Source organism: Daphnia pulicaria, chromosome 2, assembly GCF_021234035.1.
Source record: "Daphnia pulicaria isolate SC F1-1A chromosome 2, SC_F0-13Bv2, whole genome shotgun sequence".
In the NCBI taxonomy this organism is placed as follows: Eukaryota; Metazoa; Arthropoda; class Branchiopoda; order Diplostraca; family Daphniidae; genus Daphnia; species Daphnia pulicaria.
Genome location: NC_060914.1, coordinates 4,010,783 through 4,026,980, shown reverse-complemented (window position 1 = coordinate 4,026,980; position 16,198 = coordinate 4,010,783). Strand labels below are relative to the sequence as shown.

Below are 16,198 nucleotides of genomic sequence, written 5' to 3'. Positions count from 1 at the left end.
CGATAATTGATGCCTATTTTTTCATCGTGTGGCTTTCAGGTCAAGTCAGCTATATCCTTATTATATATTTGGGGGACATAAACATCTTATGGTGATTTTTTGCGAAATAAATTTTTTGCTATATTTCAGAAATTGATGTTTCCATAGTGTAGTGGTTATCACATCGGCTGTACACGCTGAAGGTCCTCAGTTCGATCCTGGGTGGAAACAATTTGACAACTTTAATCCAAGTATGGAATTTCATTTCCTTTTGTACTTTCTCGATAATAGCCAATATCTGGACTTGTGTACTGCTATGTAAAATGTGTAATGGAAGAAGAGCGGTAGGAATCTTACACGCTAACTAGCTAGTCTGTACACTTAAAAGGGTGCCACTACCAAGTTGTATTTGTTTGGCTATTCGTCTGGTGTCATCCCAACGAAAAGCAGTCAAAACTGGCGCTTTTTTAACGCAACAATAACCGCTATACGAATATCACTTATGTGTATCTTAGCAGTAAATCCTCATAACCACCGATGTAGTTATCACCATAGTGCGAGCGATAATCCAAGTGCATTTTACCATGACATAATAGATAGTATTGGATTACAACGTTGATTTTTATGAGCCTGGCTAGCTCAGTCGGAACAGCATGAGACTCTTAAGTATTAATTGCAATTGTACACACGACCGGGGTTTTACATTTTTCGCTGAGATAATTCAACCTGGCAGGTTCTTTCTATATTGTGCGCAAATCTGCTAAAGATACAGTAATAATTCTATGGTGTGATTATTGTTTTGTCACTATATATTTGAAATAAATATTTAAATAAATGATACAAAAGTTTCCATATAACCAGGTAAGCGTATATTTGCAGGTAGATTTCTTTTCTCTGATATTTCACGAAACGAAATGTCGATAATTGATGCCTATTTTTTCATCGTGTGGCTTTCAGGTCAAGTCAGCTATATCCTTATTATATATTTGGGGGACATAAACATGTTATGGTGATTTTGGCGAAATAAATTTTTTGCCATCTTTGTGAAACTGACGTTTCAAAAGTGTAGTGGTTATCACGTCGGCTTTACACGCTGAAGGTCCTCAGTTCGATCCTGGGTGGAAACAATTTTACAACTTTAATCCGAATATGGAATTTCATTTCCTTTTGTACTTTCTCGATAATAGCCAATATCTGGACGTGTGTACTGCTATGTAAAATGTGTAATGGAAGAAGAGCGGTAGGAATCTTACACGCTAACTAGCTAGTCTGTACACTTAAAAGGGTGCCACTACCAAGTTGTATTTGTTTGGCTATTCGTCTGGTGTCATCCCAACGAAAAGCAGTCAAAACTGGCGCTTTTTTAACGCAACAATAACCGCTATACGAATATCACTTATGTGTATCTTAGCAGTAAATCCTCATAACCACCGATGTAGTTATCACCATAGTGCGAGCGATAATCCAAGTGCATTTTACCATGACATAATAGATAGTATTGGATTACAACGTTGATTTTTATGAGCCTGGCTAGCTCAGTCGGAACAGCATGAGACTCTTAAGTATTAATTGCAATTGTACACACGACCGGGGTTTTACATTTTTCGCTGAGATAATTCAACCTGGCAGGTTCTTTCTATATTGTGCGCAAATCTGCTAAAGATACAGTAATAATTCTATGGTGTGATTATTGTTTTGTCACTATATATTTGAAATAAATATTTAAATAAATGATACAAAAGTTTCCATATAACCAGGTAAGCGTATATTTGCAGGTAGATTTCTTTTCTCTGATATTTCACGAAACGAAATGTCGATAATTGATGCCTATTTTTTCATCGTGTGGCTTTCAGGTCAAGTCAGCTATATCCTTATTATATATTTGGGGGACATAAACATGTTATGGTGATTTTGGCGAAATAAATTTTTTGCCATCTTTGTGAAACTGACGTTTCAAAAGTGTAGTGGTTATCACGTCGGCTTTACACGCTGAAGGTCCTCAGTTCGATCCTGGGTGGAAACAATTTTACAACTTTAATCCGAATATGGAATTTCATTTCCTTTTGTACTTTCTCGATAATAGCCAATATCTGGACGTGTGTACTGCTATGTAAAATGTGTAATGGAAGAAGAGCGGTAGGAATCTTACACGCTAACTAGCTAGTCTGTACACTTAAAAGGATGCCACAACCAAGTTGTATTTGTTTGGCTATCCGTCTGGTGTCATCCCAACGAAAAGCAGTCAAAACTGGCGCTTTTTTAACGCAACAATAACCGCTGAAGGTTTGACTTGATTACTGCAAAATGGTAATGTTACATCACTAGAGATAATTTTAAAACTATGCAGTCTATCATCCTAGCACTCATTACATACAAAGTAAAAAGATAAAATATAGGAATATCACTTATGTGTATGTTAGCAGTAAATCCTAATAACCACCGATGTAGTTTTCACCATAGTGCGAGCGATAATCCAAGTGCATTTTACCATGACATATTAGATAGTATTGGATTACAACGTTTATTTGTATGAGCCTGGCTAGCTCAGTCGGAACAGCATGAGACTCTTAAGTATTAATTGCAATTGTACACACGACCGGGGTTTTACATTTTTCGCTGAGATAATCGTACCTGGCAGGTTCTTTCTATATTGTGCGCAAATCTGCTACTGATACAGTGATAATTCTATGGTGTGATTATTGTTTTGTCACTATATGTTTGATGTAAATCTTTAAATAAATGATACAAAAGTTTCCATATAAACAGGTAAGCATGCAGAAAACCGCAAGTTATTTCATTTTAAAACATCTCAATGATGAACATCCGTTCTATAAGGGGGCACCCAGGTTTGAACTGGGGACATTTCGATCTGCAGTCGTATGCTCTACCACTGAGCTATACCCCCATAAATGTTTGTATGAGTTTACCTTCGACATTCTGGATTATAAGGTATTAATTTTGCGAAAAAAACCTTATCTTTTAATTTTTGTTTCACACAGGATGCGCAAACAAAGAATCATTTGGTTAATAATTGAGTTTCTATTGAACAGGAAGCCACGTCAGATATTTCAGTTATTTGAGTGAAGAAACTGTGTGTTATTAAATAATACTTCTTGAACAGCTTTAACGCAGATCAGTTTCCATAAGCTGATGAGAATTTCTTTCAAACTTTCAAAAGTCAGGCTGATATGTAGAAATATTTTTAGTGAGCTGATTTTCAAATTCAATAAACACAACAAGGAAACAATTTAACTGAATAAACCCAATAATAGTTCATTCCCTGTATTAGATTCAACTTAATAGGGGGCATCCGGAGTTGAACCGGGGACATTTCGATCTGCAGTCGAATGCTCTTCCACTGAGCTATACCCCCGACATTTTTACATTTTACCGCGTATTTGTATTATTCCTCCATTTTAATTAAGAGTTTCTGACTCTGAAATATCGATTGATATTTTTTTTAAATTAGATTTCTTTTCTCTGATATTTCCCGAAACGAAATGTCGATAATTGATGCCTATTTTATCATCGTTTGGCTTTCAGGTCAAGTCAGCTATATCCTTATTATATATTTGGGGGACATAAACATGTTATGGTGATTTTGGCGAAATAAATTTTTTGCCATCTTTGTGAAACTGACGTTTTAATAGTGTAGTGGTTATCACGTCGGCTTTACACGCTGAAGGTCCTCAGTTCGATCCTGGGTGGAAACAATTTTACAACTTTAATCCGAATATGGAATTTCATTTCCTTTTGTACTTTCTCGATAATAGCCAATATCTGGACTTGTGTACTGCTATGTAAAATGTGTAATGGAAGAAGAGCGGTAGGAATCTTACACGCTAACTAGCTAGTCTATACACTTAAAAGGGTGCCACTACCAAGTTGTATTTGTTTGGCTATCCGTCTGGTGTCATCCCAACGAAAAGCAGTCAAAACTGGCGCTTTTTTAACGCAACAATAACCGCTGAAGTTTTGACTTGATTACTGCAAAATGGTAATGTTACATCACTAGAGATAATTTTAAAACTATGCAGTCTATCATCCTAGCACTCATTACATACAAAGTAAAAAGATAAAATATAGGAATATCACTTATGTGTATGTTAGCAGTAAATCTTAATAACCACCGATGTAGTTTTCACCATAGTGCGAGCGATAATCCAAGTGCATTTTACCATGACATATTAGATAGTATTGGATTACAACGTTGATTTGTATGAGACTGGCTAGCTCAGTCGGAACAGCATGAGACTCTTAAGTATTAATTGCAATTGTACACACGACCGGGGTTTTACATTTTTCGCTGAGATAATCGTACCTGGCAGGTTCTTTCTATATTGTGCGCAAATCTGCTACTGATACAGTGATAATTCTATGGTGTGATTATTGTTTTGTCACTATATGTTTGATGTAAATCTTTAAATAAATGATACAAAAGTTTCCATATAAACAGGTAAGCATGCAGAAAACCGCAAGTTATTTCATTTTAAAACATCTCAATGATGAACATCCGTTCTATAAGGGGGCACCCAGGTTTGAACTGGGGACATTTCGATCTGCAGTCGAATGCTCTACCACTGAGCTATACCCCCATAAATGTTTGTATGAGTTTACCTTCGACATTCTGGATTATAAGGTATTAATTTTGCGAAAAAAACCTTATCTTTTAATTTTTGTTTCACACAGGATGCGCAAACAAAGAATCATTTGGTTAATAATTGAGTTTCTATTGAACAGGAAGCCACGTCAGATATTTCAGTTATTTGAGTGAAGAAACTGTGTGTTATTAAATAATACTTCTTGAACAGCTTTAACGCAGATCAGTTTCCATAAGCTGATGAGAATTTCTTTCAAACTTTCAAAAGTCAGGCTGATATGTAGAAATATTTTTAGTGAGCTGATTTTCAAATTCAATAAACACAACAATGAAACAATTTAACTGAATAAACCCAATAATAGTTCATTCCCTGTATTAGATTCAACTTAATAGGGGGCATCCGGGGTTGAACCGTGGACATTTCGATCTGCAGTCGAATGCTCTTCCACTGAGCTATACCCTCGACATTTTTACATTTTACCGCGTATTTGTATTATTCCTCCATTTTAATTAAGAGTTTCTGACTCTGAAATATCGATTGATATTTTTTTAAAATTAGATTTCTTTTCTCTGATATTTACCGAAACGAAATGTCGATAATTGATGCCTATTTTATCATCGTGTGGCTTTCAGGTCAAGTCAGCTATATCCTTATTATATATTTGGGGGACATAAACATGTTATGGTGATTTTGGCGAAATAAATTTTTTGCCATATTTGTGAAACTGACGTTTTAATAGTGTAGTGGTTATCACGTCGGCTTTACACGCTGAAGGTCCTCAGTTCGATCCTGGGTGGAAACAATTTTACAACTTTAATCCGAATATGGAATTTCATTTCCTTTTGTACTTTCTCGATAATAGCCAATATCTGGACTTGTGTACTGCTATGTAAAATGTGTAATGGAAGAAGAGCGGTAGGAATCTTACACGCTAACTAGCTAGTCTATACACTTAAAAGGGTGCCACTACCAAGTTGTATTTGTTTGGCTATCCGTCTGGTGTCATCCCAACGAAAAGCAGTCAAAACTGGCGCTTTTTTAACGCAACAATAACCGCTGAAGTTTTGACTTGATTACTGCAAAATGGTAATGTTACATCACTAGAGATAATTTTAAAACTATGCAGTCTATCATCCTAGCACTCATTACATACAAAGTAAAAAGATAAAATATAGGAATATCACTTATGTGTATGTTAGCAGTAAATCCTAATAACCACCGATGTAGTTTTCACCATAGTGCGAGCGATAATCCAAGTGCATTTTACCATGACATATTAGATAGTATTGGATTACAACGTTGATTTGTATGAGCCTGGCTAGCTCAGTCGGAACAGCATGAGACTCTTAAGTATTAATTGCAATTGTACACACGACCGGGGTTTTACATTTTTCGCTGAGATAATCGTACCTGGCAGGTTCTTTCTATATTGTGCGCAAATCTGCTACTGATACAGTGATAATTCTATGGTGTGATTATTGTTTTGTCACTATATGTTTGATGTAAATCTTTAAATAAATGATACAAAAGTTTCCATATAAACAGGCAAGCATGCAGAAAACCGCAAGTTATTTCATTTTAAAACATCTCAATGATGAACATCCGTTCTATAAGGGGGCACCCAGGTTTGAACTGGGGACATTTCGATCTACAGTCGAATGCTCTACCACTGAGCTATACCCCCATAAATGTTTGTATGAGTTTACCTTCGACATTCTGGATTATAAGGTATTAATTTTGCGAAAAAAACCTTATCTTTTAATTTTTGTTTCACACAGGATGCGCAAACAAAGAATCATTTGGTTAATAATTGAGTTTCTATTGAACAGGAAGCCACGTCAGATATTTCAGTTATTTGAGTGAAGAAACTGTGTGTTATTAAATAATACTTCTTGAACAGCTTTAACGCAGATCAGTTTCCATAAGCTGATGAGAATTTCTTTCAAACTTTCAAAAGTCAGGCTGATATGTAGAAATATTTTTAGTGAGCTGATTTTCAAATTCAATAAACACAACAATGAAACAATTTAACTGAATAAACCCAATAATAGTTCATTCCCTGTATTAGATTCAACTTAATAAGGGGCATCCGGGGTTGAACCGGGGACATTTCGATCTGCAGTCGAATGCTCTTCCACTGAGCTATACCCCCGACATTTTTACATTTTACCGCGTATTTGTATTATTCCTCCATTTTAATTAAGAGTTTCTGACTCTGAAATATCGATTGATATTTTTTTAAAATTAGATTTCTTTTCTCTGATATTTCCCGAAACGAAATGTCGATAATTGATGCCTATTTTATCATCGTGTGGCTTTCAGGTCAAGTCAGCTATATCCTTATTATATATTTGGGGGACATAAACATGTTATGGTGATTTTGGCGAAATAAATTTTTTGCCATCTTTGTGAAACTGACGTTTTAATAGTGTAGTGGTTATCACGTCGGCTTTACACGCTGAAGGTCCTCAGTTCGATCCTGGGTGGAAACAATTTTACAACTTTAATCCGAATATGGAATTTCATTTCCTTTTGTACTTTCTTGATAATAGCCAATTTCTGGACTTGTGTACTGCTATGTAAAATGTGTAATGGAAGAAGAGCGGTAGGAATCTTACACGCTAACTAGCTAGTCTATACACTTAAAAGGGTGCCACTACCAAGTTGTATTTGTTTGGCTATCCGTCTGGTGTCATCCCAACGAAAAGCAGTCAAAACTGGCGCTTTTTTAACGCAACAATAACCGCTGAAGTTTTGACTTGATTACTGCAAAATGGTAATGTTACATCACTAGAGATAATTTTAAAACTATGCAGTCTATCATCCTAGCACTCATTACATACAAAGTAAAAAGATAAAATATAGGAATATCACTTATGTGTATGTTAGCAGTAAATCCTAATAACCACCGATGTAGTTTTCACCATAGTGCGAGCGATAATCCAAGTGCATTTTACCATGACATATTAGATAGTATTGGATTACAACGTTGATTTGTATGAGCCTGGCTAGCTCAGTCGGAACAGCATGAGACTCTTAAGTATTAATTGCAATTGTACACACGACCGGGGTTTTACATTTTTCGCTGAGATAATCGTACCTGGCAGGTTCTTTCTATATTGTGCGCAAATCTGCTACTGATACAGTGATAATTCTATGGTGTGATTATTGTTTTGTCACTATATGTTTGATGTAAATCTTTAAATAAATGATACAAAAGTTTCCATATAAACAGGTAAGCATGCAGAAAACCGCAAGTTATTTCATTTTAAAACATCTCAATGATGAACATCCGTTCTATAAGGGGGCACCCAGGTTTGAACTGGGGACATTTCGATCTGCAGTCGAATGCTCTACCACTGAGCTGTACCCCCATAAATGTTTGTATGAGTTTACCTTCGACATTCTGGATTATAAGGTATTAATTTTGCGAAAAAAACCTTATCTTTTAATTTTTGTTTCACACAGGATGCGCAAACAAAGAATCATTTGGTTAATAATTGAGTTTCTATTGAACAGGAAGCCACGTCAGATATTTCAGTTATTTGAGTGAAGAAACTGTGTGTTATTAAATAATACTTCTTGAACAGCTTTAACGCAGATCAGTTTCCATTAGCTGATGAGAATTTCTTTCAAACTTTCAATCTTCTTTCTTTCAAACTCAGAAATATATCTGCTAATGAGTAAATTGATCAGATTTCGAATTTGTAAATCACATTATAACCAAAGCAAGCGTGAGTAACTAAGGAATCTAATTAAAAGTAACTTTAATAAAAAACCATGTCAATCGTGTTGGTTAACATCTTAGACGAGAATTATGAAAATTGGAATCGCCAATTATCAACAGAAGTGCACATTTTTTTGAATGAGTTTATATTTTTGTGATAGTAGATCCAAGCAGAGTGGCGCAGCGGAAGCGTGCTGGGCCCATAATCCAGAGGTCCGTAGATCGAAACTACGCTCTGCTAGACAAATGTTTTTTTGATGATGCAATGTATTTTCTAAAAATTTCTCTGTGCACAGTAAATATTTTTAATGTCGGATCAATGGTTCAGTGTTAGAATGCTCGCTTGCCACGTGGGCGGCCCGGGTTCGATTCCCGGTCGATGTAGTATTAGTTTGGTAAGAACTCAGAAATATTTCTTCAAATGAGTAGTTTTGTAGAAATCTAATCAAAACTTACATTATTACAAAACAATGTCAATCGTATGGGTTAACATATTAGGCGAGAATTATGAAAATTGGAACCGCTATTGATCAACAGAAGTACACATTTTTTGGAATGAGTTTCTATTTTTGAAAAAGTAGATCTAAGCAGAGTGGCGCAGCGGAAGCGTGCTGGGCCCATAACCGAGAGGTCCATTGATCGAAACTACGCTCTGCTAGACAAATGTTTTTTTGATGATGCAATGTATTTTCTAAAAATTTCTCTATGCACAGTAGACATGGGCAATGTCGCATTGATGGTTCAGTGGTAGAATGCTCGCTTGCCACTTGGGCGGCCTGGGTTCGATTCCCGGTCGATGCAGTACTAGTTTGGTAAGAACTCACAAATATTTCTGCAAATGAGTAGTTTTGTAGGAATCTATTACAAAATCATGTCAATCGTGTGGGTTAAAATCTTAGATGATAATTATGAAAATTGGAATCGCCAATGATCAACAGAAGTACACAAATTTTGGAATGAGTTTCTATTTTCGAAAGAGTAAATCCAAGTAGAGTGGCACAGCGGAAGCGTGCTGGGCCCATAATCCAGAGGTCCGTAGATCGAAACTACGCTCTGCTAGACAAATGTTTTTTTGATGATGCAACGTATTTTCTAAAAAAAATTCTGTGCACAGTAGATTCATTAAATGTCGCATCGATGGTTCAGTGGTAGAATGCTCGCTTGCCATGTGGGCGGCCCGGGTTCGATTCCCGGTCTATGCAGTGCTATATGGGTAAAACCTCAGAAATATTTCTGCAAATGAGTAAATTGATCAGATTTCGAATTTGTAGATATTATTAAAAATAAATCAACAAATAGATCGTGAGTCACTAAGGAATCTAATAAAAAGTAACTTTTCAATAGTGATTACACTTATGAAAAGTTTACTTTTCTATTACATTCATTAATGTAATACATTTATGAATTACATTCATTAATGTAATACACGTTATTACACATGACATTGTGTAATTACGGAACTATTTTCTTTCAGATAAATAGGTTCCAAGCAAGCAAGCAGAGCTATAGACTCCGCTGGGAGTCTACAGCTCTGAAGCGGGTGATTTAGCACCCTAACCATTCTGAATGAAACGTGGCAGCAATGAAACCCATTTTTTCTCCTAGTTCATGTCTGTTAATATGTAATGATAAGTAAGCTCATGTCTGGTTACATGCAACTGTCTTCTTAGCTCATGCCTGGTTACATGCAGCTAACCTGAAGCTCATGACTGGTTACATGCAGCTATACTCGTAGTTCATGACTTGATACATGCAACTTAACTCGTAGCTCATGACTGGTTACATGCAGCTATACCTAAAGCTCATGACTGGTTACATGCAGCTTTGCCTGAAGTTCGTGACTGGTTACATGCAACTTAACTCGTAGCTCATGACTGGTTACATGCAGCTAAACCTGATTAACTTGTAGCTCATGACTGGTTACATGAAGCTAAACCTGAAGCTCATGACTGGTTACATGCAGCTTTACCTGAAGCTCATGACTGGTTACATGCAGCTTTGCCTGAAGCTCATGACTGGTTACATGCAGCTATACTCGTAGTTCATGAATGGTTACACACAACTGAACTCGTAGTCAGAATGTCTGGTTACATTGGATTACGTGCAGCTGTACCTTCAGCTCATGTCTGATTACAATGTAAAAATGTAAAGATACCTGAAGCTCATATCTGATAAATGAAGCTGTACTGGTAGTCCATGGCTGGTTACCTACTACTAAACTGATAGCTAATGTCTGGTTACATTCAACTGTCTTCGTAGCTCATGTCTGGCTACATGCAGCTATAACTACTTGCAGTCCATGACTGGTTACCTGCAACGATAAACTACTGTAGTAAATGAAAGCACTGAGTAAATGATAACTTTCTTCTATTCTATTATTCTACATCACGTAACACAAAAACCAGCAAGTCTTGCCTTGCTGATTGGTTTTTCGGCGTTTGAGACTCCCACTCTTTTCAAAAAATTATTGTCGTAGTACAATTTTTTGGAGTCAATCGTTCGCCGAACAATTCTCGACAGAAAAAATAAAAATTTTGTTAAATATGAATTATGAAATAATTAAACGAAATTATGTGAAACTTACACTGACAGAATTTTCACATGACTTTTCTTTTCTGTTACTTCCTTGTGAATGGTTGTCTGCTAGGCAACACCGTTGCCAAATGGTTTACAACCATTCACTCCATAGAAAAGTAGTTACTTTAATACAAAACCATGTCAATCGTGTTGGATAACATCTTAGGCGATAATTATGAAAATTGGAATCGCCAATGATCAACAGAAGTACACATTTTTTGGAATGAGTTTGTATTTTTGAAAGAGTACATCCAAGCAGAGTGGCGCAGCGGAAGCGTGCTGGGCCCATAACCCAGAGGTCCGTAGATCGAAACTAAGCTCTGCTAGACAAATGTTTTTTTGATGATACAATGTATTTTCTAACATTTGCTCTGTGCACAGTTCACTAGAGCAATGTCGCATCGATGGTTCAGTGGTAGGATACTCGCTTGCCTCGTGGGCGGACCGGGTTTGATTACCGGTCTATGCAGAACTAGTTTGGAAAAAACTCAGAAATATTTCTGCAAATGAGTAATTTTGTAGGAATCTAATCAAAAGTTACATTATTACAAAACCATGTCAATCGTGTGGGTTAAAATCTTAGATGATAATAATTATGAAAATTGAATCGCCAATGATCAACAGAAGTATACATTTTTTGGAATGAGTTTCTATTTTTGAAATTGTAGATCCAAGCAGAGTGGCGCAGCGGAAACGTGCTGGGCCCATAACCCAGAGGTCCGTAGATCGAAACTACGATCTGCTAGACAAATGTTTTTTGATGATGCAATGTATTTTCTAAAATTTTCTCTGTTTACAGTAGACTTGAGCAATGTCGCTGCGATGGTTCAGTGGTAGAATGCTCGCTTGCCAAGTTGGCGGCCCGGGTTCGATTCCCGGTCGATGCAGTACTATATGGGTAAAAACTCAGAAATAATTCTTCAAATGAGTAAATTGATCAGATTTCGAATTTCTAGATATTATTAAAAATAAAACAACAAATAGATCGTGAGTCACTAAGGAATCTAATCAAAAGTAACTTTAATACAAAACCATGTCAATCGTGTTGGTTAACATCTTAGGCGAGAATTATGAAAATTGGAATCGCCAATGATCAACAGAAGTACACATTTTTTTTGAATGAGTTTCTATTTTTGAAATTGTAGATCCAAGCAGAGTGGCGCAGCGGAAGCGTGCTGGGCCCTTAACCCAGATGTCCGTAGATCGAAACTACGCTCTGCTAGACCAATGTTTTTTTGATGATGCAATGTATTTTTTAAAAAATTCTCTATGCACAGTAAACTTGGGCAATGTCGCATTGATGGTTCAGTGGTAAAATGCTCGCTTGCGACGTGGGCGGCCGGCGGCCCGGGTTCGATTCCCGGTCGATGCAGTACTAGTTGGGTAAGAACTCAGAAATATTTCTGCAAGTGAGGAGTTTTGTAGGAATCTAATCAAAAGTTACATTATTAAAAAAACATGTCAATCGTGTGGGTTAAAATCTTAGATGATAATTATGAAAATTGAAATCGCCAATGATCAACAGAAGTACACATTTTTTGGAATGAGCTTCTATTTTTGAACAAGTTGATTCAAGTAGAGTGGCGCAGCGGAAGCGTGCTGGGCCCATAACCGAGAGGTCCTTAGATCGAAACTACGCTCTACTAGACAAATGTTTTTTTGATGATGCAATGTATTTTCTAAAATTTTCTCTGTGCACAGTAAACTTGAGTAATGTCGCATCGATGGTTCAGTGGTAGACTGCTCGCTTGCCACGTGGGCGGCCGGTTTCGATTCCCGGTCTATGCAGTATTTTATTAGTAAAAATTCAGAAATATTTCTGCAAATGAGTAAATTGATCAGATTTCGAATTTGTAGATATTATTAAAAATAAAAAATCAAATAGATCGTGAGTCACTAAGGAATCTAATCAAAAGTAACTTTAATACAAAACCACGTCAATTGGTTGGGTTAAAATCTTAGATGATAATTTTGAAAATTGGAATCGCCAATGATCAACAGAAGTACACATTTTTTGGAATAAGTTTCTATTTTTGAAAGAATAGATCCAAGCAGAGTGGCGCAGCGGAAGCGTGCTGGGCCCATATCCCAGAGGTCTGTAGACCGAAACTACGCTCTACTAGACAAATTTTTTTTTGATGATGCAATGTATTTTCTAAAAATTTCTCTGTGCACAGTAAATATGTTTAATGTCGCTTCGATGGTTCAGTGGTAGAATGCTCGCTTGCCACGTGAGCGGCCCGGGGTCGATTCCCGGTCTATGCAGTACTATATGGGTAAAAACTCAGAAATATTTCTGCAAATGCGTAAATTGTTCAGATTTCGAATTTGTAGATATTATTTAAAATAAATAAACAAATAGATCGTGAGTCACTAAGGAATTTAATCAAAAGTAACTTTAATACAAAACCATGTCAATCGTGTTGGTTAACATCTTAGGCGAGAATAATAAAAGTTGGAATCGCCAATGATCAACAGAAGTACACATTTTTTTGAATGAGTCTCTATTTTTGAAATTGTAAATCCAAGCAGAGTGGAGCAGCGGAAGCGTGCTGGGCCAATATCCCAGAGGTCCGTAGATCGAAACTACGCTCTGCTAGACAAATATTTTTTTGATGAAGCAATGTATTTTTTAAAAATTTATCTATGCTCAGTAGACTTTGGCAATGTCGCATTGATGGTTCAGTGGTAGAATGCTCGCTTGCCACGTGGGCGGCCCGGGTTCGAGTCCCGGTCGATGCAGCACTTGTTTGATAAGAACTCAGAAATATTTCTGCTAAATGAGTAGTTTTGTAGGAATCTAATCAAAAGTTAAATTATTACAAAACCATTTCAATCGTGTGGGTTAAAATCTTAGATGATATTTATGAAAATTGGAATCGCCAATGATCAACAGAAGTACACATTTTTTTGAATGAGTTTCTATTTTTGAAATTGTAGATGCAAGCAGAGTGGCGCAGCGGAAGCGTGCTGGGCCCATAACCCAGAGGTCCGTAGATCGAAACTACGCTCTGCTAGACAAATGTTTTTTTGATGATGCAATGTATTTTCTAAAATTTTCTCTGTGCACAGTAGACTTGAGTAATGTCGCATCCCCCACCAGGAGTAGCAGCATCGGCAGCAGCAGCAACAGCAGCAGAGCAGTCACCAGCAGCCACCGGAAGCAGAGTCCAGTCAACAGTCAGTCAGCAGCCAGCCGCCGGTCGTCGACCACTCCGTGGTCTCCTCCACTCGCTGCTCGATAGCAGCTACTCTCCCTTTCTATTCTCCCTCTCCATTCTCCCTCTCCATTCTCCCTCTCTATTATCCCTCTCCATTCTTTCTCTCTATCCTCACTCTTAGTGAACACTTGTGTACGTGTATGTGTTCGGTGTTTAAATAATGAAACCTTTCGACTTACTCTTACAAGTCAAAACACCTGCTGTAAACAAGTCTTCTAATTATTTAATTTGTTTTATTTCTATTCCAGGATTCAGGATGCAAGGAATCATATTGTCATTTTTTATTAGTGTGTATTTGTAGTATTTTGTACCATACAATAAACAAGAAGCATTTAAAATCAAATAAAGGAGAAATAGCGTATTTCTCGTTTTGATATATGGTATAAATCAATATATTCTCTATACAGTACAATTGTGTGAATACCGGTTGTATAAATGTTAGCAGCATAGGCAGATATTGATTTTTAAGAGAGAAGGGTATCAAAACTTTATCCTTATCTTAGTAATATTAAAATATTTAATAAATAAAATTTAACAAAAAGATTGCACATGAAAAACTTTATACAACCATGTATTATGAAATATGAGATTATCAATCAATATGGAATATAAATTAATAAAAACAAAAATCGAATTGCAAAAGTGGACTACGGAAAAAGGAAGAAAATCCATTTTCATTTTGCCGTATTTTGAAAACTATTGCCAAATTTTGAAAATTAGTATTTCTTGACAGCACAAACCCACTGGCAAAATTTCGTTCAATTCTAAAAAAATACTCGCGCCAACTATTGGGTTATTTTGGCTGGATCGACGCAATTTGAATACTTAGCTAAAAATGATTTGGCAAGTTTTGCCGAATCGACAATACAATTTCGGCATTATGTCGATTCGGCAAATCCAATTCGGCAAATCCATTTTTTTTTCCGAATCGACCAGATACCGGTAAAGATTCAAAGGGGAGCTTATGCCTTCGAATAGCTTGAGCAGCTAAACAAGATAATGGACGAACACCTGTCAAGAAGTTGCCGACCAACTGGCATAATTGGGCATTTGGATACATCAGAAGGAGTTCAGAAGAATAAAGACACTCCGATGCTGATTGACCACGGAGATTGACTTGATCTTCATGGAATCCTCCATCCAAGATAATTCAAACGAGTGCAATGAACTATTCTGCCTGAGTAGAATAATAAGGTTGACTCCAAAAAGCAAGCCTTGAAAGTTCTTTGTTAGCCAGAATATGAAGAGGGTTGCGATGGTGTGTATCGACAGCGTTGGGATTCGCTCCAGCAACAACTTGATCAACTTGAACTGGCTAGTTTTTCCTTCGTAAGACGTGCATACTTCTAGCAAGAGGTTGGGCCTTTGATTGATCCACCCATAGTTGACGAGATAGTCTCTTAGCTTACTCCTCAATTTGCAGCTCTCATTCTCCAATTTCATAAGTGACACCAGAAGTTCCAGAATAATAAGAATCAGTTTGGAAATGTCGTTGAGCTTCACGACTTTGGATTTGATCTTCAAATCTAAATTGGTTTTAGATTGTCAATTTGGAGCATGGTCGCGAACTTTAACCCTGTATGCGAAGGAAAACTCCAGGGATGTCATAAAGTGATCGAATGTGGTGGTCGAGTGGGTAAAGTGGTCGATACCATAAACAACTGGAATTTAAAGAATAGCTATTATTATTTTCTAGCTTTTTAAATTTAACTTTTAATTTCAAACAAAGCTAGAAAGCTAGCTTAACTATTATCTATTTAATTTTCTTTCCTCAATTATAAAGCTTGCGTTTTAAGTTTCTTCCCGGAGGAAAAAGGAAAGTGATGCAATACGCGCTGTAATTCGTAAAAAAACTCAACAACGCCACTTAAACAATATAGATACCAAGTAATCAAAAAAATCAAATTAGTCATGATGTAATCACCGTTAAAGTTTTGTTTTCCGTGTACACAGAGATATGAATGTTATTTTCTCATTATGTTTCCATTTTTGTTCTATGTTGAATTAAATAAACACAGATTGAAATAGCTACATGCGTACAGTTTAATTACTTTTCGTGGTTGAGTGAATTGAATGTAGTTAAAATATTTGAT

The 16,198-nt window shown here is 36.5% G+C and overlaps 11 non-coding genes across 11 annotated transcripts; 5 read left to right on the top strand and 6 right to left on the bottom strand.

Annotated features, from left to right (window-relative positions):
* Window positions 1-137: 137 nt before the first annotated feature.
* On the top strand, window positions 138-210 carry Trnav-uac. Its single transcript has one exon. It is a non-coding gene; the product is annotated as a tRNA-Val (tRNA).
* A 2,602-nt stretch (window positions 211-2,812) lies between these two features.
* On the bottom strand, window positions 2,813-2,884 carry Trnac-gca. The gene has a single exon. It is a non-coding gene; the product is annotated as a tRNA-Cys (tRNA).
* Window positions 2,885-3,280: 396 nt separating this feature from the next.
* Trnac-gca lies at window positions 3,281-3,352 on the bottom strand. Its single transcript has one exon. It is a non-coding gene; the product is annotated as a tRNA-Cys (tRNA).
* Window positions 3,353-3,619: 267 nt separating this feature from the next.
* Trnav-uac lies at window positions 3,620-3,692 on the top strand. The gene has a single exon. It is a non-coding gene; the product is annotated as a tRNA-Val (tRNA).
* Window positions 3,693-4,502: 810 nt separating this feature from the next.
* On the bottom strand, window positions 4,503-4,574 carry Trnac-gca. The gene has a single exon. It is a non-coding gene; the product is annotated as a tRNA-Cys (tRNA).
* A 735-nt stretch (window positions 4,575-5,309) lies between these two features.
* On the top strand, window positions 5,310-5,382 carry Trnav-uac. The gene has a single exon. It is a non-coding gene; the product is annotated as a tRNA-Val (tRNA).
* An 810-nt stretch (window positions 5,383-6,192) lies between these two features.
* Trnay-gua lies at window positions 6,193-6,264 on the bottom strand. Its single transcript has one exon. It is a non-coding gene; the product is annotated as a tRNA-Tyr (tRNA).
* Window positions 6,265-6,660: 396 nt separating this feature from the next.
* Window positions 6,661-6,732, bottom strand: Trnac-gca. Its single transcript has one exon. It is a non-coding gene; the product is annotated as a tRNA-Cys (tRNA).
* A 267-nt stretch (window positions 6,733-6,999) lies between these two features.
* Trnav-uac lies at window positions 7,000-7,072 on the top strand. The gene has a single exon. It is a non-coding gene; the product is annotated as a tRNA-Val (tRNA).
* Window positions 7,073-7,882: 810 nt separating this feature from the next.
* Trnac-gca lies at window positions 7,883-7,954 on the bottom strand. The gene has a single exon. It is a non-coding gene; the product is annotated as a tRNA-Cys (tRNA).
* Window positions 7,955-12,178: 4,224 nt separating this feature from the next.
* Trnar-gcg lies at window positions 12,179-12,256 on the top strand. Its single transcript has one exon. It is a non-coding gene; the product is annotated as a tRNA-Arg (tRNA).
* Window positions 12,257-16,198: the final 3,942 nt, after the last annotated feature.